The 21103-nt window shown below is 44.7% G+C and overlaps 1 protein-coding gene across 2 annotated transcripts in view; it reads right to left on the reverse strand.

Moving 5' to 3' along the window:
• Positions 1 to 21103, reverse strand: part of UNC5D (unc-5 netrin receptor D) — a 409419-nt gene that overhangs the window by 293792 nt on the left and 94524 nt on the right. The gene's annotated exons all lie outside the window — the stretch shown is intronic.

The following is a 21103-nucleotide window of genomic DNA, read 5'->3' on the forward strand; positions in this document are numbered from 1 at the left end:
GTGCAGACACTTGCAATTATGTAATTAACTTTGGCCATTCACAGAACAGGTTTGTAAGTCTTTAAGGTGAAAGAAGAGGCTTTCTTGTTTTTCCTGCAGCAAACTTAACACAGTTTCCCCTCTGGATGTCTTTCAACCATGTTTCCTAAAAGCTGGAAAAAGTAAACTGACTATGATGGTAAATTAGAAATAAGGGGGGGGGGGGGACAATGGTATAGCTGCTGCTGCTTCTTCTTCTTCTTCTTTGGCAATCACTCGTAGCTGAGTAAGATTGTCTTCCATAAACACGGTTTTATCAATGAGTCTAAGTGACCGTGGAGGCCAATTCTGGATCCACACATCCTTCCACAGTGGGGACATTGGTTTCTGGGCGGGAGCTGATCACGGTGTGGATTTGCCAAGCATGCCTTCCTCCTAGCACATTTTCCCCTTGCGTCCTGAGTTTGAGTGTCTTCAAAACCCATGACACCTTTGGTAAAGGTTGTTCTCCAACTGGAGCACTCGCAGGCCAGTGTTTCCCAATTGTCAGTGTTTATACTACATTTTTTTAGATTTGCCTTGAGACAGTCTATAAACCTCTTTTGTTGACCACCAGCATTACGCTTTCTATTTTTAAGTTCAGAATAGAGTAGTTGCTTTGGAAGACGATCATCAGGTATCCGCACAACATGACCAGTCCAACGAAGTCCCACTCGCTGGATCATCACCTTGTTGTGATGAGTGGGCTTGCATGTTCCTATGACCATTGTCATAGGGGGCGCAAATTACTTGCCTTGCCCCGGGTGCTGACAACCCACGCTACGCCACTGCATTCCCCAAACAGTTGTATAAATCAGAAAAGCTAAACGTAAATGCTCTTAAGTTAAGCAAGCCAGAGAGCCCCAGTTTGTTCCTTAAAAGACACGTTTTATGGCCATGACAGCAAGGTTGTGAAATATCACCTAATGGAGATTGGAGGTGATACAGAGTGGGTTGTAAAAAAACAACCAAAAAACCCCCAACAACCTCCAAATCCCAGGGTAACAGTTACAGAGCCTTTTCATTAAACACACACACACACACACACACACACAAAATGCTGAAGGGGAGGGAGGGAGGGAGGGAGGGACGGGGGGGGGAAAGAAAGAGAGTTACTGCCTTTTACTAATACAGTGGTACCTTGGTTAAGAACTTAATTCATTGTGGAGGTCTGTTCTTAACCTGAAACTGTTCTTAACCTGAGGTACCACTTTAGCTAATGGGGCCTCCCGCCGCTGCCACGCGATTTCTGTTCTCATCCTGAAGCAAAGTTCTTAACCCGAGGTACTATTTCTGGGTTAGCGGAGTCTGTAACCCGAAGTATTTGTAACCTGAGGTACCACTATATCCATTCATACACAGTCAAATGAAGTTCTTATTTTCTTTCTCCATTCTCATTTGAATCTCCAAAGCATGCACTATTCCATCTCGGTGCCAGAATTAAAACGTGGATTCAGGTTGAAGTCTTCAGAATTAATTGTTTCTCCAGGGGCCAGTCAGTTCTGTGAGCAAATACATCAGGTCGGAGGGTCATTCTAATAAAACTTTGGTATCAGTTAAGCCGTGCTAATGTGCATCCTCTCCCTCCCTGAGCAGGCAATGAACCAAAACACAACAGCTGGAAATTGCATCCATCTTGTCATCTGTCACTTTGCCTGCTCACCTCAGCTGGTTATAGAGTAGCCATGTGTCCTACTATACAAGAGAAACGTCTGCATCTGGAGGTCTGATAGAGGACAGTCTCCTATTTGAAAGTGCCCCAGGAACCTGTGGTCCTCCAGATGTTGTTGAACTGCAACTCCCATCATCCTCAGCCAGTATGGCCAATGTTCAGAGGGCGATGGGAATTGTAGTCTGGCCAGGGCTGCCTTAAGCATATGCGGCACCGGGGTGCACAGATCTGCCCGGCACCCCCCCCCCCTCAGTTGCCCAGAATTGCCAACCTTTTTTTTAAGCAGAGGAGCCCAGTGCAACAAACCAGCCCAGAAGGCTGTCAAGGCGCACACAGCAGAGCTGGCCGGCCGCCTCAGCAGCAGAGGAGCCCAAGGTGGCAGTGGTGGCAGAGCAAGGCCAAGGCCAAGTGCCGGGGGTGGGGGCAGCCAGCGAGCAAGCAGAGGCCACAACAATTGAGCCCAAGGTAGCAGCGACTGAGTGAAGCCGAGCGTCTCATGTGAGCAGCGTGCATGCGCTGGGCGGGCCTCTCGACGGCCCACCAATCCCAGGCGCGCAGGCGGGTGGAGCCTGCCGGCTGCCTCAGCGCCCACAGCAGAAAAACCTGTGGTGCTCCGACGGGCTCTGCTGCGCTCGGCAGCGGCTGTTGGCTGGCCTGGCTCTCTACAATCCCCAGACTCCAAAACTTGGCCTCGAACTCTCGGCCTGGCGCCCCTCAGAGCCCAGGTGCCCCACACCCCTAGGGCCTATGGGTAAGATGGCCCTGAGTCTGGCAATATCTGGAGCACTAGAGGTTCCGGAGCACATAATTATAAGAAGGAAGAACAAAGGCTCGGCATTGCTCACTAACAGCCATTCATTCAAGTTATTTCAGAGTTAAGCCTTCATAAAGCAATGGGTGAAGGACAGGGCCAACTCAAGCCATTTTGGTGACTGAGGCAAACGACAAGATTGTGCCCCTTCCTGGCAGTTGAATCTTACTTCTGTAATACCAATGGGATAGTGTCCTTCCAAGGGCATTAGGCTAAAGAGGAATGGCTAGGGAGCTCAGGAGGAATGCCGAGAGGAGTGCAACTGCTGCCCCTTGACACCTGCCACCTGAAGCAATTTATACTGACACTACAATGTAAATATATATAAAAACAGAAAGTCAGATAGAGCAGAAGAACTATAGATAAAAACAAATATATTCCATGAGAGATACTGAAATTGATAGTCAACATGCTCTTAAGGGAAGGTAAGAGTAAAGATGTAAAGATTGTAAAGGTCTTGTTGAATGGCGTAATTTACAACATCGAATGAATGTAACTGGAAGAGGGTTCCACAAGGGAGGGGTCAACACCACCAAGTCCCTGTCTCATGCGCTGGTCAACCAAACCCATTTCAGGAGTGGACACACAAGCACGACCTCAAAACGCAGATAACAGATTGTGGGCAAATATAGTTAGCACTATCTGGGCAGCAGACTGAGCAGCCATGGAGGTCATCTGGCCACAATCTTCCCTGCTATAGTGAAATGTGTTGTATTTCTATTTATAATATTTATAATAATTATTCCTAATCTGAATGCAAATATAACAATAGCCATATACAATTTTTTATGCAATAGTGTCCTCTTTGGTTATTTTTTGTTATGTTTACTTTGTGCTGATGTGTAAATGATCACCCTAAATCATTAGCAATTGTCTCCTCATTGCAATAGGGCTTCTCGTGTCCTTTTCAGACTTTTGCTCTATTCATTCAAAGAACATTCTGCTGTCCTATATGCATATTCTTTAAACATGGGGAGCAAATTAATGAAGGGGCTTCTCTTTCCCCTAGATGGGAATAATGCAACCAATATAGATGGGTTATGCAAGAAGCAGTGCCTTAAAGGACAATTTTGTTTTGTTAGACCCACTTCTAGCTAAGCCTAAAACTGAACAAAACACAAGAAGGTCCTTCAGTTTAATTCCTATGTGCTCCTTGGAATTAGCTTACCAACCATCTCACGGTTGATGTGAGCATCTGTCGCATCTAAGTGAAGTATGAAACTGCCCCCTGTACAGTTATCAGAATAATATTGCATTGTAAAAGACAACAACAACAAGGAGGGCACTGTTCTAGTTTTATATGGTTTATTAAACATAATGGATGGACTACCAATGAGTAAAACAGTGACATTAAAAAGTTACTGGTAAAAGTAAAATACAAAATCACAAAGACAGAACAAAACATGCACTTAAAAAGTCAGCTGCCCTTTCCTTCAAATGCTCAGGTACTTTGCACAAAAAAATCATTGGTTTAAGGTGACAGGCGTACATGACGTATATTACTTATATGCGCGTAACAAGATCAAACATGCACCATGCTCTAAGCAACAGGAGCTATCTTCCTGATCATAGCTGTCAACTTTTCCCTTTTCTTTCAAGGAATCCTATTCGCAATAAGGGAATTTCCCTTAAAAAAGGGGGAAAGTTGACAGCTATGTTCCTGATGCAGAATGCAATGTCCCCATTTTCATCAGAGAAATGAATGAATGAATTTTTATTTGCATCAGCTATCGGCCATAGCAATAAAACAACAATATGATAGACAAAAAATAGAAATAAAAAGTCAATTATATAAAATACATTTTAGGGTTTTGAATCAATAGTCAAATAGTGGATCTTATTCTAACTGCCCCAGCTAAAAACCTTGCAACCTTTGCTGTCACCTGCTCCTCTTAATCTGCCAAGAAAAAGGACAATGTGGCAGTGGTTGGGCGACCTGGAATGGACAATAAAAGAGGGGTGATAACCTCATCCCTCAAGTCTTTATAAAGAGTGCAAGCCAGAAGGGCATGTACCACCAGAGAAAATGTTGGAGGGTATGCATAGGAACATACAAAGAGCTTCTTGGATCAGGCCCATGGCCATTGTGGTCCAGCAACCTATGCTCACAGTGGCCAACCAGATGTCTGTGGTAAACCTGCAAGCATGATCAGAGCATGTGCACGCACTCTTCCTGTAGTTCCTAGCAACTGGTATTCAGAAGCCAACTGCCTCTTTCCTGAGGATTTCTCCCCCATCCCTATCTACAAGCAAGCAGAACCTTTGAAGGCAGCCTGGAAGGAGACCATTGCATGGGGAGACATTGGACATGTGACTGGCATGTGTGCCCCCACCCCTCTGCAGAGGTTTAGCCCTCACCTATGCAGGCAAATGCCTGAAAAGCCTTTTAGATGTGGCCCAGCCCCCCATCCCAGCCTTGTAAGAAACTCTCAAAAACAGAAATTATCTACTCTGGCCAGCACTGGATCACCAGACTCTCTGGCAGGAGTCTTCCGCACTTACTGGAAAATACTGGGGGTTGAATTTAGGATCTTATACATGCAAAGCTCGTCCTCTTCCACTGAGCTATGGCCCCCTCTTTGGCTCCTAGGCAGAGCTTTAAGTCTGTAACTCTGCTGCAGTGAGGCAGGCTGGCTCCCTTTAGTATCAGCTGAAAAGCTCTGCTGTGCAGTGTTTACCATGAACTCATTTAAATTCCACTTTGTTTATATTTGATGGGAAATTAGCATTTGCTCATACAAAGGAAAAGTGTTCCCTACCTTGAATACTGTCTCATTCAGCACTTTATTCAGACCCAAATTAAATCCCCAAAGCCTTTAGAGTTTCTAAGGGATTAATAGCACTGATATTATGCTATTAAACGTTTTATTGGAGAGGGGAAAAAATCTGTACTCCTAGCATTTGTTAATTAGCTGGTATTTGCAGAGGTAACAGCACGTAGCTCTATATAAATTAGGCTTGTCAACCAATTATAGTGTTTTCAGTTTATTAAGCATCTTCCTTTTAAATGATCAATCAGTTAATAATTAAATTGATATACATTTGTATATTGTCAAAAGATCAATATAAGGGCTTTTTAGAGATAATCTCCCTCCATCAAGGAAACAGAAAAGATGTGACTGATTATTAGCAAGAAAGGTCATCTTCAATATCTTCTTTCATTCCCTATTGCAACAACACACCTGAACTGAAATAGCTTTTAAATTTTAAATGCTGTATTTAACTCAGTGCTCCTCTTGGCAAAAACGGACTTCACCAACTAAGGCTTTAGTTGATTAACCTATCCATTAATAAAATATAGCCCTAATAAAATGAACTTTGTTTCATTTAATTTGAATATTTACATCCTACTTTTCTTTTCTGTGGAAGGAACAACATGCAGAACAACATCAAAAGTAGCAATACACAGAGTTCCTAAACTTACCTACCTACCTATTAGACACATTAAGATGCAACACTAAAGCAGGGGTGGGAAATGTGTGGCCAACAAAGCAGTCCTGGCATACCAGAGGGCCTAACTTGGTTCCCAAGGCTGTTTCCCCAAAGCCACACCCACCTGTCAATCAGATGGTGTTGCTGGTAGATGCCAGCTTAAAGGCAGGGTACTGCAGACACCTGCAGAGAGCATCACTGAACCCTCCACTCATCAGCTGGTGAGCAGAGAGGGTCCAGTCCTGCAAGGAATGCACTGGTGAAACAGATCTTTCTCCCCCGCCCCGCCCCTCATGTCACAGATCAGCTTTGAAAGGTAAGCAGAATCATATACCGTATTTTTCGCTCCATAAGATGCACCTGAACATAAGACACACCTAGTTTTTTAGAGGAGGAAAACAAGAAAAAAAATATTCTGAACAAAACAGTGGATGTATGATTTTTGTGGTTCATGCTGTGGCCACAGACATGTGATTTGACGGTGAGTTTGGGGTAGCCCAATGCAAAAATCCTGAGGATCCATGTGGATCCATGCTTTTTAACCACATTTTTGCGCCATTGTGGCCCCACACAATAGTGGATGTGTGATTTTTTTTGGTGCAGGCTGTAGCCATGGACATGCTATGTGATCCGATGGTGAATTTGGGGTGACCCAATGTAAAAATCCTGAGGATCCATGGGCTTTTACCTCCCCCCTCCCAGGCAGCCTCCTTTATTGCTAGCGTCCCTTATCTCGCTCCCGATCGCTTGCCAATCAGCAGCTTTGTTTCAACACCCACTTCCCTCTTTCAAAAAAAGAAAAAAAGATAAAAGCATGATCTGCTTTTTGCCCCTGGGCAATTCAGCTCCGGACCATGCATTCACTCCATAAGACACACAGACATTTCCCCTTGCTTTTTAGGAAGAAAAAAGTGTGTCTTATGGAGCGAAAAATACGGTACTCATCCACTGCCTGATGTTATTATGGCATTATATGACTGACATGTGGGTGGCACCACCCATCTGTCGAAGTTCACCCACAAGGTGGGGGGTGGAGAGATAAAGATCTGGCCTACTAGGCCAAAAAGGTCTCCAGCTCTGCATTAAACCATGCTTTAGTACAGAGGTTGGGAGATATATATATATATATATATATATATATATATATATCAAAGGCCAACTGGACCTTTCATACAGAATGAAACTCTTAATCTCTGGGTCATGGGTTTGAGCCCTGCACTGGGCATAAAGATTCTGGCATTGCAGGGGGTTGGACCAGAGGATTCTCTTGGTCTCTTCCAACTCTCCAATTCTATGATTCTAATATGCTGGTGGCACATTCCTTTTCTCTCTGTCTGCTGCTCTCCCTCACACCATTTCACTTTCCTTGTCACCCACATTAAGTTAGGTTGTAAAGGTAAAGGGACCCCTGACCGTTAAGCCTAGTCGCAAACGACACTGGGGTTGCGGCCCTCATATCGCTTTACTGGCCAAGGGAGCTGGCGTACAGCTTCCGGGTCATGTGGCCAGCATGACTGAGCCGCTTCCGGCGCACCAGAGCATTGCACGGAAACGCCATTTACCTTCCCACCGAAGCAGTACCTATTTATCTATTTGCACTTTGATGTGCTTTTGAACTGCTAGGTGGGCAGGAGCAGGGACCAAGCAATGGGAGATCACCTGGTCACGGGGATTTGAACTGCCAACCTTCTGATGGCAAGCCCTAGGCACTGTGGTTTAGACCACAGCGACACCTGCGTCCCAAGCTAGGTTGAGGTCTGTATAAAAGCTAGATGGTGGTAATGGTTAAATAAAAAAAAGGGGGGATTAACCAAAAGGAGAAGCAGGGGAATAAAACATAAAAATTCTGTAACTCTATTAAGCACTTCCAATAGTTCACACACCCAAATGGCTGATGCCAGGCAGTTTAAAGTAATATAATGTGTTTGCAACTAATGCATAAATCTAAAAATCTATTTATCGCCACAGTCAAAGTGTGTGCATATAGAAGATGAGAATCAGGGGAAATGTCTAGGCTAGAAAGAGTCTCTACCCTTGAAGATACCCAGTCTTACTTTAGACCCTCCAGGGCCTAAAGTATATATTTAAAAACCTGCAATGAATAGGGGGTCAGAATGGGAGGCTGCTCAACTGCACATCACACCAACCATAGGCTCAAAATGCCCCTTTCTTATCCTAAGACAAACCCTCAGAACAGCCGTGGAGTCAAAGAGGGCAAGCTAACACACCAGCTTTCCACCATGAGTCTTTTATGGTTGGGCAGGAGGACTTGATCAGATTCTGTTCCCAAACATTTTCCAAAAACACCCTTGCATAAAAGACAATGCAGGATACCCAGCACCCCACGTTTCACACGCAGCAGTTCGTACCCTCAACCTTTTCAGAAAGACTTGTATCTGAAACTGTGGATAGCCCCTGCCAGTCCATGGAGGCAACACCAAGCAAGATGGAGCAATAATCTGATGGTTTAAGGCACCTTTACATACACTGATCAGCAGCCGAAAAACTGCTCTCTGGGATGGCATTTCCTATGCCAACTAAATGCAGCTTCACCCTTGCAGAAACATCAGTGTTAAACTGCAATATTCCTGTAAATATAATGCAGTCAGGAGTGATTTAAAATGCACACGAGTGATTTATTAGGATAATAACGAGGAAGACCCACACAAACCACGGAAGCAAAAGTTAATGCTTTTCAAATTATCCTTAATCCACCCTGGTGTTGTCAGTTTATTAGAGTGGCTGGCCTTCCCTCTGCCCCCCAATTGACCCTCCAAGCCTTGATGATTTAAAAAAGAAAAAGGTAGCAAGCCTGCCAGTGATCAATGCTTCAAACCTCTTTCAACCCAGGATTTTACAGCTTTAACTGGAGAGTGCAAAAGGGCAATAGGCTTCCTCAAGACAAAGTCTTCTTCAAGCCAGGCCCTTTGTTCCTCCAATCAACCTTCCCACCTAAAAGGCAGAATGGGACTCCATCAGTTTCAGCCAGCAAGACCAATGGCCACAGATGATGGATGATCATCAAAGCTGACACAGGAGTACTGCAACATCTGGAGGACCACAGGTTCCCCTTTCCTGCCCTAGTCTAAAATTATTAGTTAGGCTGCCCCACATTCCCCACAGCTGCTGCTGCCTTGATTTCCCCTGAATGGAATGGAATAACTTGCCTAACTATACTAAGAAGGGGTACAACAGTTATTTATTTCCTTCTTGGATTCAGGAAAAGCAACCAGATTTCAGGACAGAGTGAGGCAGGGGTGGGACAAAACCTAGCCATGAAGACTTGGCAGATATTTTCAGATATGACCTTGTTTTGCTGCATTAGCCTTTGACAATATGAACCAGGTTAGTTTAGGAACAAAGGAAGCTGCATTATAATGAGTGAGACTCTTAGTCCATCTAGCTCACTACTGTCTACATTATCTGGCTGGGACTCTCCAGTCCGAACTGGAGATGCCAGGGTTTGAACCTAGGACCTTCTGTATGCAAAACAGATGTTTTATCACCAATCTACGGCTGTGTTTGTTGCTATCCTTCTACAGTCCTGACTCTAGCTTTGTCTAGATGCAGGAAACAACTGATAGTCACTATATTTTGCAAAGAAAAGACATTGGCTTTGCAGCATCAAGACACAAGCAGTTTCTAAAGATTCACTGAACAACTGAATTTATGTGAGAACTGGACAAGGAAAAACTCACTTTCCTTCCATCTAGTACCATCCAAGAGGTGTAGCAGCATCAATTTAAATCATGGGTGAGAAACCTTCTTCAGCCTGGGGGTGACATTCCCTCATGGAGAACTTTCCAGGGGCTGCATGCCAGTCAGTAGCAGGCAGGGGAAGAGGCAAAAATGTGATACTTATTTTTTATGGAAGCCTATATTCCAGCCACAGGCAGGTGACATGCAATGTTATGGTTCAAGGACACATTTCAGCCTGGCAAAAACACCCAAGGAGTGTGCATAATGGAGCTGGTATGGGGCATGGCCTGGGAGAATCATGAGGGTTGGTCAGAGGTCTGGATATTTGCCCCCCCCCCCCCCCGCTCAGCCTGAGATTACACACACGATTTAAACTTTATGCACATGGCCTTTATACCATCACAGCGCCACATGAAATGGATATCACATTTCATACTCCTTATCATGGGCACCATCACAGTGATGACGGCACCAACATTCATATCCTTTGTGGCAGTTCCAACAGTCTACAGATGGTTCACTTAACTGAAACAATAGATGTTGTGAGGAGTCGTAAAATAGTACGCTTGCTGTCCAGAGTACCGCAAACATAAAGGAGCATCTCTCAGTAGCTTCTCTCTGTACACTTGGGCTGGGGAGAACAGCCTTGCTGAAAAGGAAGCAGGTTCACTAGCTGAATAGTACCAGGGTTTCTCTTTTGCAACCCTCAGCAGCAAAACACCAGCTTTCTAAAGGCATAAGCATGGAGACAAAGTCTTCCTTTGTCTTTTTGCCTTCCTGTGATTCATAGCATCAGCCCCAGTGATTGTTCCTATGTGAAGCCTTCTTCAAGAGTTAAAAACACTTACAATGAATAGGTCATAGTCAAAATGCTAGTTATTCGTGATTCATCTCCTCCTACACAATCATAGTGCACACAAGTTATGAGCCTGAGACATTACCGTAGAATCATATCATTGTAGAACTGGAAGGAGCTCCGAGGGTCAAGGGAATTTACTTTTGTCCTCATAATTTGTGCAGGTTTCTTAATTCATGTATTAATTACCTGCCCTCCAATCATCAATCCCAGAGCAGGGTACAATGTATGTAGAAAAGTCACTAATTTCATACAAGTCAATTGAAACAATAAAAAACTATCAAATCGCCAGCAGTGCACATTCAGAGCAACTAAGACAGAATGACTACCACTATGGGTTGGCTACACCCAATGCAAGTTACCAGCTTCACTCTGGCCCCCAGCCAGCCAACATCTGCCAAACTTCTTACATACAATCCATCCAGACCTGTCAGCCTCCTCACTTCTACCCCATGGAGGCAAAACCTGATGAAAGGAGACCGCCTGTCTTTGGCTCAGGATCCATCCTTCTCATGACCCTTTTTTCTTTAAATCTAACTTTGATGAGACCACCCTTCAAACAGGCAACTTGTTCAAAAAGGAGTCCTTCAAGACAGAGAATGTAGGATTGTCTCCAGATGGTCCTTCAAACAGAGGACTGTACTCTATTAAACAGGGAAAATGGACTAAGCCAACCCTTGTTTTACCATGCCAAACATGTTGTATGAATCAACCCTCACTCTGGGCTAACCTACCATGATCATTGTGCCTATTTGCAAGTCTACCCATTTTCAGACAGATTATTCTCAATTCAGTCCTAAAGCATGCTTATACTGTGAAACGTTCAACCTTTTCAATGTTTAGCAGATGAGAACAGGGACTCTCTTGGCGATGCACTTAGTGAATTTTAGACTCTGGTCATAACCATCTTACTGGGGTGGGGGCTGCGCCTTTCAGATGGAAATGTGTGATACTTCACTTCCTTAAAATGGTCTTATATCCTCACTTCTCTTGAGGTGGTAATTTGTGTCTTACTTAGCTCTAAATGCAATGAGCTAGCCCAGTTTCATTTGAGGGGCCGCCTGCACGTTCTGCTGTGTGGGGTCCTAGATCTCCTCCCCCAAAGCCCTGCTCTGGGAAACCCAGCCAGATGGGCGGGGTATTATTATTATTACTATTATTATTATTCCCCTGGACTTATTTGTGAGCCCCACCTCCATTCTCAAAGCAAAGATCACAACAATAAGACACACAGAATTGTTGAAATCCTTTCACCACTTCTTGGATTTTAAATTGACCATAAGAGTTTCCTTAATAAAAACAACTGAATAATGTTTTAACAGAGCCTGTGTGAAATTGCCTATTGAATTGCTGCAAGTCCAATGACATTCAGTGACATTTACTAGAGATAAGCAATGATGGAGCTGGAGATTTTTTTTAAAAAAAGGAAGACTGCTTTAATGGAAGAGTCATGAAGACTGTGTCGGCACATCCCTCCCTGTATTTTTTTTCCTGAACCGCCAAACTCCTAAAGCTTTAGTTCAGTTTATCCACTGCTCCTTGGACTTACATTGACTCTCATTTGGAGACTTCCTGAAGTTGTTTCTGTAGGAGTGGCTTAGAATGGACATTGGGCTCCTTTGCATCTTCATTTTTCCTCCACCCCAACTTAGCCAATCAGGATTCCCCCAGGAAAGCATTGAATTAACCACAGGATTTTAGCAACCTCCCCAACCAATTTCAACGTGGGTCAATCAGAGGCATGCATTTGCAATCTGTCTGATGCTTTCCTAAGCCTACACCGATTGTTCCCTCAATTTTATGCACAGGTATTAGTGCATAACAACTGACCCTAGCAAATAGGGTCATTTAGACCATCTGCAAATTCATTCCACAGTCTGAAATGTCAAAGCTGTCCTTATATAAACTAAGCAAGACTGTGCAGAATCTGAGTCTGTATCTGTGGCAAACTGCAAAGTCAACCTATATTGAGTTAAACTAGACAATAAGTACATGCTAAAGTGTGTCTGGTTTTTTGTTTTTGTTTTAACCAAGAACAAGTAGTGGGGTTCATGATTAGAACTGCAGGGCATGAGAGAGCTGTTAATCCTTTCCTTCATGACACAGTTCTGGTGGCAATCAGCCCCTAGCTGCTACTCACCTCAAGATGCCAACTTTCCTGCCAGGATGGATAGCAGTTGCCAGAGGCGTCAGCTTATGAGGACAATTTGGGGTGGGGGAGTCACACGCATCAGAACATTGTGAGGAGCCAGGGGAGGAACCCATTGCAGCAGCTGCTTGGCTTTGATGGCCACTGGATCCTCCAGCGGGAGGTTGCTTTGACCCTCCTTCCCCTCTACAGCAGCAGGAAGAAGACAAGGAACCTCCACGCTTTCCAGACATTGTGGGGGGCCAGCCCCAACTCCCAAAACATGGGGGGGGGGGGAATGGGCTCTGCCCCTTAGAGCTGGCACCCTGACAGTTGGCAACGAAAGAGAAATATAGGCACACAGGAAACTGCCTTAGTCTATTTAGCTCAGTAATGACTGCACTGAGTGGAGATGGTTCCCCTAGGGTTTTAGGCAGGAGTCCAGCAACCTGGGGCCTTCTGCATGCAAAGCAGATGTTCCACCACTGAGCCGCAGACCCTCCTGTGATACATAAGTAGCAGTCAAGTACAACATTCCTTGTTTTCCTAGAGTGGACATGCAAGGGAATGTTTTGTCCAGCCAGTCGAAAACTTCCTGTTTCCTCTTGGCTGGGACATACTTCCTTCGCATGTGACTAGAGGTGGGCGTGACCTTACCTGTCCAGGTAAAACAAAAGACAAGTCATGCAGCACTCTCTCTCTCTTTGACTTCCTCCATCGTTCGAGCAGCTTTTTAGCTAGAATTGTTAGTTTTCAGCCAACAGACGACACTGGGATTATCTCCATATGGGATAGATCCACATGTATATACTTTGTAACTAAGTCTGCCTTCAGGGATCCAACAGTGAACGGATGATGTGAGTAAACTCCTTTTACTGACTTTAAATAAGGTTGCCATGTGTTTATTCTTTTAAGAGGGATATAAGGGAACTTACCCGGAACCTAATAGTGAGAGGCTTACACAAGCCTGCAACCAGCCATCCACTGTGCGTTTAAAAGGGGAATGTAAACTCTGCTGAGTAAAGGAATTTGCAAACGCAAGTTAGGAAGGATATTAATAAACAATATATCCTCTCCTGCCTCCCTGAACATTCCCACATCTCCCAATCAAGGCCATGATTTGTCAAGAGCATGGCCCACAGGGTGGGAAGACGAATCCCCTCCATGTGAGTTGTGGTCAAAATCCAGATCAAGAGTGATTTGTGTGTGATTTGTGCATCATTTAATGTATCATATACTTTTGGCTTAAGACTATTTGACATCAGACACATACGCATCAGCTATTTGGTAAGAAAGACTGGCCAGCCTTTTGCAAGCAATAACTATGTGCCAACGTTTTTATACAGAGCTGTACTTAATAATAACAAAATAAAATGCCCTGCACTGATGGCATTGCAATTTATCTGTAACTAACATGCACTCCGTGACTCAGACTTTGCCAGTCCATTTTGTTCAGCTCTAAATGAGACCAAGATTGTGTTGCTTGCACTTCTAATCTCGCAAAACCCCACGGGCGATACCATACGTGCCATGAGGGAAGGATTGCTAATTTATGTAAAATATTACAGAAAATGATCTATATGACAGGTTTGATATAAAATGTTAAATGCAAGCCATTACTCACTGAAGATAATTTGAAACAGTACCATGTCAAGGGAGTCATTAGATTAGAGGATAAAAAGTAGGAATAGGTATTCAGATATTTAGACATATTTGCATAATCATCTGAAGGAGATAACAGATGCTCTCCTGGGCCCAACTAGCACACAATGAATAGAACAACAGTTTGAAAACTTTGCATTTTCTTCACATAGTGTCATAACACAGATCATACTCCCCCTCCCATCTTTGTGCTTTCAAGTGTGCTAGTAGAATCTGTTGTTAGGGAGAAAAGACAGCGGCAAAGGAAGCAGGGGAAGATAGTTTGGGGGAGCAATGGAGTGGCAGAGAATGGATTTTAGTCAGGAGTGGGGAACCTTTGGCCTCTGAGCCAATCTTGGGCCACCAGGGAATCCAATTTGGTCTGTGAGCCCATTTTCCCCAAACCACACCCACTTGTCAGCAGCCAATCAGAATGGTGGAGATCACAGATAGAATCATAGAATTGTACAGTTGGAAGGGACCCAAGGGTCATCTAGTCCAACCCTCTGCAATGCAGGAATCTCAACTAAAGCATCCCTGACAGATGGCCATCCAACCTCTGCTTAAAAACCTCCAAGGAAAGAGAGCCCAGCAGCTTCCAAGGGAGTCCATTCCAATGCCAAACAGCTCTTACTATCAGGTTTGCATTGGCTGCTCCCAGCACATTATTTAACTGCCATTCACCAGCGTAAAAGTGGGCGTTAAATCCCATTAACTTTGGCTGTGTGCACCTGTTCCAGAGAAAAGCACAAATAGCCAAAGAAAGCCTGTAAAATACAGGCTTCTTCCTTTATCCTGCCCAAGGTGGAGGAGAGAGAGAGGAACTTTGCAAGCCCAGGGCTCAGCACCCCCCAAAGTGCCAAGCAAAGGGCTAGAAGCACCTGTTTGTGCTGTGCTTCCGAAGCACGCAACAACCAGCCGGCTGCCAGGCTCTTGGGAACCCTGCTCAAATGATCTTGTCATGTGGGCAGGAGAAAGCACCTGACAAATTTGGCCCACAAGGCTGATCCTGATTAGGATCTGGCCCACTGAGCCACAAAGGTCCCCCCTTGTTTATTCCATGATATACAGCAGGGGAAGGGACGCAGGTGGCGCTGTAGCCGAAACCACTGAGCCTAGGGCTTGCCGATCAGAAGGTCGCGGTTCGAATCCCCGCGACGGGGTGACCTCCCGTTGTTCAGTCCCAACTCCTGCCCACCTAGCAGTTCGAAAGCATGTCAAAGTGCAAGTAGATAAATAGGTACCTCTCCAGTGGGAAGGTAAACGGTGTTTCTGTGCACTGCTCTGGTTCGCCAGAAGCAGCTTAGTCATGACTCGGAAGCTGTATGCCGGCCCTCTCGGCCAATAGAGCGAGATGAATGTCACAACCCCAGAGTCGTACATGACTGGACCTAATGGTCAGGGGTACCTTTACCTTTATAAAGCAGGGGAGGGCATTCTGTGGCGTGGGTCCACCTGCAAATCCTGGGCCTGATCAATGTAGGCCCCAGAGTTACCTGACTTGGCTTTCTTTCATTTCGCATTCTTGCATCAACACTGGAAAATCACAAGAGAGAATCCCATCCATGCATTCTGAGTGGGGCTTACGTAAACATGACGGTGGGGGAGAGTGTGCTTCGGCAGGCTAACTCCACCACCACAACCCATCCCTAGGGACAGGCAAAGTTCTCTCAGTTTCTCCTCCCTCCTCCCAAATGCAAATTCTGTTCTTCACATTTCCCACCAGTTTGTCATTTATGTTTGCATTTTAGTGCAAACCTCTCCTACTATGCATAGTTTTGCATGCTATTTTGCTTTATATGCTTTTTTTTTTTTTTTGGAGGCGCAAATCACTTTCCCCTAATTAGCATGTTATTTTCATGGATACATGCATTTACATGCAAACATTACCCTGGTATATGACATTTTGTACACATCACTTGCCTGTAGCACACAAGTCACCTGTTCACATAATTATATATAATTTTTTGGAAGCACATTTGGACGAGGAGGAGAAGATACTATCTTACCAGTGATTAAAGTTTATACCCTATGCTTGTGGCTAGTGACTGTGGGTTGTATCCAAAGTACTGCTGAGCAACATGTCCCAAATAGCATAATGATTGCTTCTTGCACAATGGAACTCTCTCCACTCTCCTCCCTTAGGTACCTCCCAAAATGTGTGCTGGGGTCCCTCAACCCTCCAGAGGGTGCAAGGAACATGGAAGGGTGGGGCAGAGAGGAGAAAGCCCCCTTGTGCAAGATGATATGTTCGTTGGTTACCACCCAAAATTTCTTGTTTATGCCCTTTGATGTCGTAAAGCACCCCTCCAACCTTAAGGTTAGTAAATAAAAATAAAATAAAGTTTCACCTGCCCATTGGTAAACTTGGGAGAAATTTGGTCAAGGATTAAAGAACTTTCAGAGCATCATCAGCATACTGGAAAGGTATTCTCAGAGAAGGTTTTCCGGAATAACCAAAAAAAACTAATGGAGCGTTAAAAAATAATAATTAGGTTGAATGTGGCTTCCACACCTTGAAGGCTGACATCTCTGCACTTCTCGTATTGTGCATTCTATGGCAACCGTGTGCTTACCCAAGACCTTTGGAATGGCTCTGTCTGGAGCAGGGAGGCTGGCATTCAAGACAGCTCTTTATCTGTCTGAATAGCTGTGTGTGCACGCCTCTGATTATCCCAGATAGTAGACTAACACTGTCTCAGACAGATAAGCAGCTCAATATTATCCAGCACTCCATTAAGGAATTTAACTGAATCTGCAATATATTGCAGTCCCCTACCTTGGAAACTAAATTGGTATTTGAAGTCAGGAGGACAGCTGCTGCTGCTGTTGCTGCTGCTGCCATACATGGAGAAATACAATATTAGCTTTTAAACAAGGGAGAGCATTTTTTTTTAAAGGAAAGAAAGAAAGAAAAAGAAATGGTTGTTTAATAAGAAATGTTTGCTGTCGAGTGAAGATTTGTAAAAGCCTTATATAGGCATATTCATACAGCCCAAGCTGAACTGCGTCTGCAAAAAATTACAAGAGCATCCACGACATTGCCTGTTTTGTGTGCCTTAGTCTCATACAGGCGACACCAGATGGTAAGGACAAGGGGCCAGTGGGTGAGAACCAAGTTCTCCAGGAGAAATCTAAGAGGCAATCTGCACACATTTGGATATCACCATTAAATCATTACAGTCAACAGACCAGAAAGAAGGCAAAAAATAAAACTGTGCAATGCACCACACTCTAAAGTACAGAGTGAAATACAAAAGAGTTACTGTATTTTTCGCTCTATAAGACGCACCTAGTTTTTGGAGGAGGAAAACAAGAAAAAAAATATTCTGAATCTCAGAAGCCAGAACAGCAGTGAAAGCAGCAATGCCTCTTGCTGTTCTGGCTTCTGGGATAGCTGCACAGCCTGCATTCGCTCCATAAGACGCACACACATTTCCCCTTACTTTTTAGCAGGGGAAAAGTGAGTCTTATAGAGCAAAAAATACGGTATTTATTTATTCTGTTTATATCCCACATTCCCTCCAAAGAGAAAAACATGGTTCTCTTCCTCCCCATTTTATCTTCACAACAACCCTGTGAGGTAGGTTAGGCTGAGACATTGTGACTGGCCCAAGGTCACCCAGTGAGTTGCATGGCTGAGTAGGGATTTGAACCCAGGTCTTCCTGGCCAACACTATAACCACTATGCCATACTGATGCTCCATGTGCAACATAAATGCCATCAGCTCAAGTATACACATCTACAAGAGAACAAATGGCCTAAGTAACCTTAAAAAGCGATCCTTCCAGCTTCAGATGGCTACTTCCCTTTCTAAGATAGCAGCTAACTCCTAGGGGCCAAAGTCCCTTTGCAGCCGCCCCTCAATAAAACATTTGAGGGGGCCAGAGCCCCACAAAGTTTACGGTTGGAAATTGCCATTTGGGTGTTGTGTGTGCGCCATGTCTTGTGATCAGTTCTGTAGGGCAGGGCTTACCTGCCCCCCATATTTTATTCAATTTAGCACCTCTGCTTCCAAACATTTCAATATCAGCCACTCTCGTGCATTCCAACTGTCTCACAGTGCAATCCTATGTGTGTCTAATCTCTTGTGGCAGTTTTTGCTACCTGGTGCCCTTCACTTCCATCAGTCCCAGACAACATAGCTGAGTTGGTTGGTATCAGGGAGAATCCAGAAGAGCAAGTGGCAGAAGAGGCAGAGCAGGGGCTCAGGGATGCTGTGGAACCCTTCAACCACACAGAGACAGAGGAAGCGGAAGAGAGGGAGGAGATTAGCCAGGAAGAAGAAGGGCTCAGGGATGCTGCAGAGCCTTTCAACCAGCAGCCTTTCTCAACCTGTGGGTTCCCAGATGTTGTTGAACTACAACTCCCATCACCCCTAGCTAGCAAGGCCAGAGCTCAGGGATGGTGGGAGTTGTGGTCTGGCAACACCTGGGGACCTACAGGTTGAGAACTGCTGGCCCAGAGGCTCGGGAAGGGAGCTCAGACTCTGGAAGGGAGGGGGGGCTTTCACATCAGCACAGACAAGGAGGGAAATGAAACGTAAGGATCAAAGAAGTCTCACGCGATTCCCACGCCTACTTTGTTGGCACGGGAATCAAAGGAAGCCACTCCCTGAATCTGACTCAACGGGTTCAGGCGCGTAATCCCGAACTGTAGCTGTTTCTTGTACATATGTAATAAAGACTGTCAATACCCATCTGACTGTGCCGGGGTGTTAATGCGAAGGGGAGACACCACCTTGACAGTTGGGACTGCTAAAATATCTGGAAAACCCAAGTTAGTGAAGGTTGCTCTATGGCGTTTCAACAAACTTACTCCCAAGGTTGAGTGTGTATAGCCTTGCAGCCTTATTTACTGGGAACTGGTGATTTCTTTTTTTTCTGGTACCTGTTCCTGATAAGTCATGGTCCTTATTTCTGCTTTTGGGAAATCCTGTTTTGTGATGTTATAATCATGATGCCCTCCAGAAGTTGTTGAACTACAGCTCCCTTCATCTCATTAGAAATGCTGACTGGGGCTGATGGGAGTTAGGAGTCCGACAAAACCTGGAGGCAGCACATCAGCTATCGTTCTTCCAAAAGATACATTTCCGAGGGGAGGGTGGAGAGATCCTCTTCCTCTTATTCCTGTTACTACTTTAATTTGTGCATCCTTTTCCCACACTGATATTGGACCCAAGTCAGCTCACAATGAAAGAACAGGGATGCACAGCAATGCATTGCTACACTAAATAACCTATTGCCAATTTATTTCAAAACATAAAATAGCAATCCAAGCAAACAACCGTTCACCTCAACCTTAGTGCAAATGTATGTAAACATAAATGCACCATGGCACACTATAGCACAGCACATAAGGGATGGGCAAACATGTCCATTTCACTTTCTCTCTCATTTTTCCAATCCTAAATTCAATTTCCCACGTTTCAACATAAGTTTGTGATTTCACTTTAAAGTCCTCGTGAAAATTTGTCATCATTTCCTTATGATTTTCTCCTACTCTGCACATTATTATTATTTTTACTTTCCCCAAGTATCCACATTTTTGCAAAGCATTTCCCCCTATTTCCCCCAAATTATTCATTCATAGGCACACTTTACAATAGTCAGTGCATATCTGCGCACGCTACCTTGGCATTGCAAAATGTTGATGAATGAAGATTTTGAAGGGTAGCTATGTTTGGGTAAGTTCACTTTTCAATGCTATCTGAATCGGATTTCTTCCCTTACACAGCCTACCATTTCATACTGCAGCTGCTGGGATGTTAGCGGAGGGGTAGTACCTCTGGTGGGGGACACATAAGTTGAATGGCATCTTGTACTCCTCCTTCTGGCAACTTTTGCAATCAAGCTGGTGCCAAATGTATTGCTCGGTTTTCCTTTGGATCACACCCGCAAGGCTGATCATTTGGGCAGCCCAGAACCTCTACACACACTGCCCAGTCTTGTGCCCTGGAACACTGGCAGAGGAAGGTGGGTTTGGGGGGACACCACCCTGGGTGTCATCCCTGGGGAAGGGGTGACAATCGGCAAAGCGGCACAGCAGCTCCCCCCTTCCCCTGACAGCTCACAGTAGGTGTGGGAGTCACGGGAGGGCACCCTCCAAGCCCCGCCCCACCTCGGGAGTGCACCCGCCCTGGGCAGTGCGGGCATAAGCTCTGCCACTGCCCTGGAGAAGTCACTTCAGTGCTGCTAATGCAGCAAAAACAACACAGGAGGCAGCAGTTACATGTTACACGTCTCTGCAGCCATTGCAGGTGCTATGATTCGCCAGCAGTTAAACTTCACCCCCAGAGGCATACTCCATTGACTCTCAAGACAGGCGGATGCCAACTAAGCTGCTGAAGTGGATTTTGAAATGTTGGTATCATTCCAATGCTTCATCTAAGACACACGTGGATCTCAATAGAAATGGTCTGGACTCTTGTTCAACATGTTATGTGAGTAGTGTGGCATCTGTGACCCTCCAGATGTTACTGGACTCCAAATCCCATCATCCCTGACCATTGGCATTCTGTATTCAAATTGAAGGCCTGCGGAAAACAGTTGAGAAAGCCAGACAGATACTTTTATGCAATTTATGTTGTACACTTCAAATAAAGGGGGTGGGTATACAAAAGTGTTTTCATATGCAGGGAAAAGTGCCTCAGTGTAGAATATAGTTTTCAACCTGCTTAGGAAGGATACAAATTTGAATTCAGATGAGCCAACCAAGTCTCTATAAACAAGTAAGATTTTGCTAACAGATGCAGGTGTTTTTGCACACAAAAACATATGGTATCTTCAACTGCAATTGGGATTTGCACTGCTGCGTTTCTGTTTTTTACCATTAACTCTGTGTTT

The sequence above is a fragment of the Podarcis pityusensis genome, assembly GCF_964106645.2.
Source record: "Podarcis pityusensis genome assembly, chromosome: 15".
NCBI lineage: Eukaryota > Metazoa > Chordata > Lepidosauria > Squamata > Lacertidae > Podarcis > Podarcis pityusensis.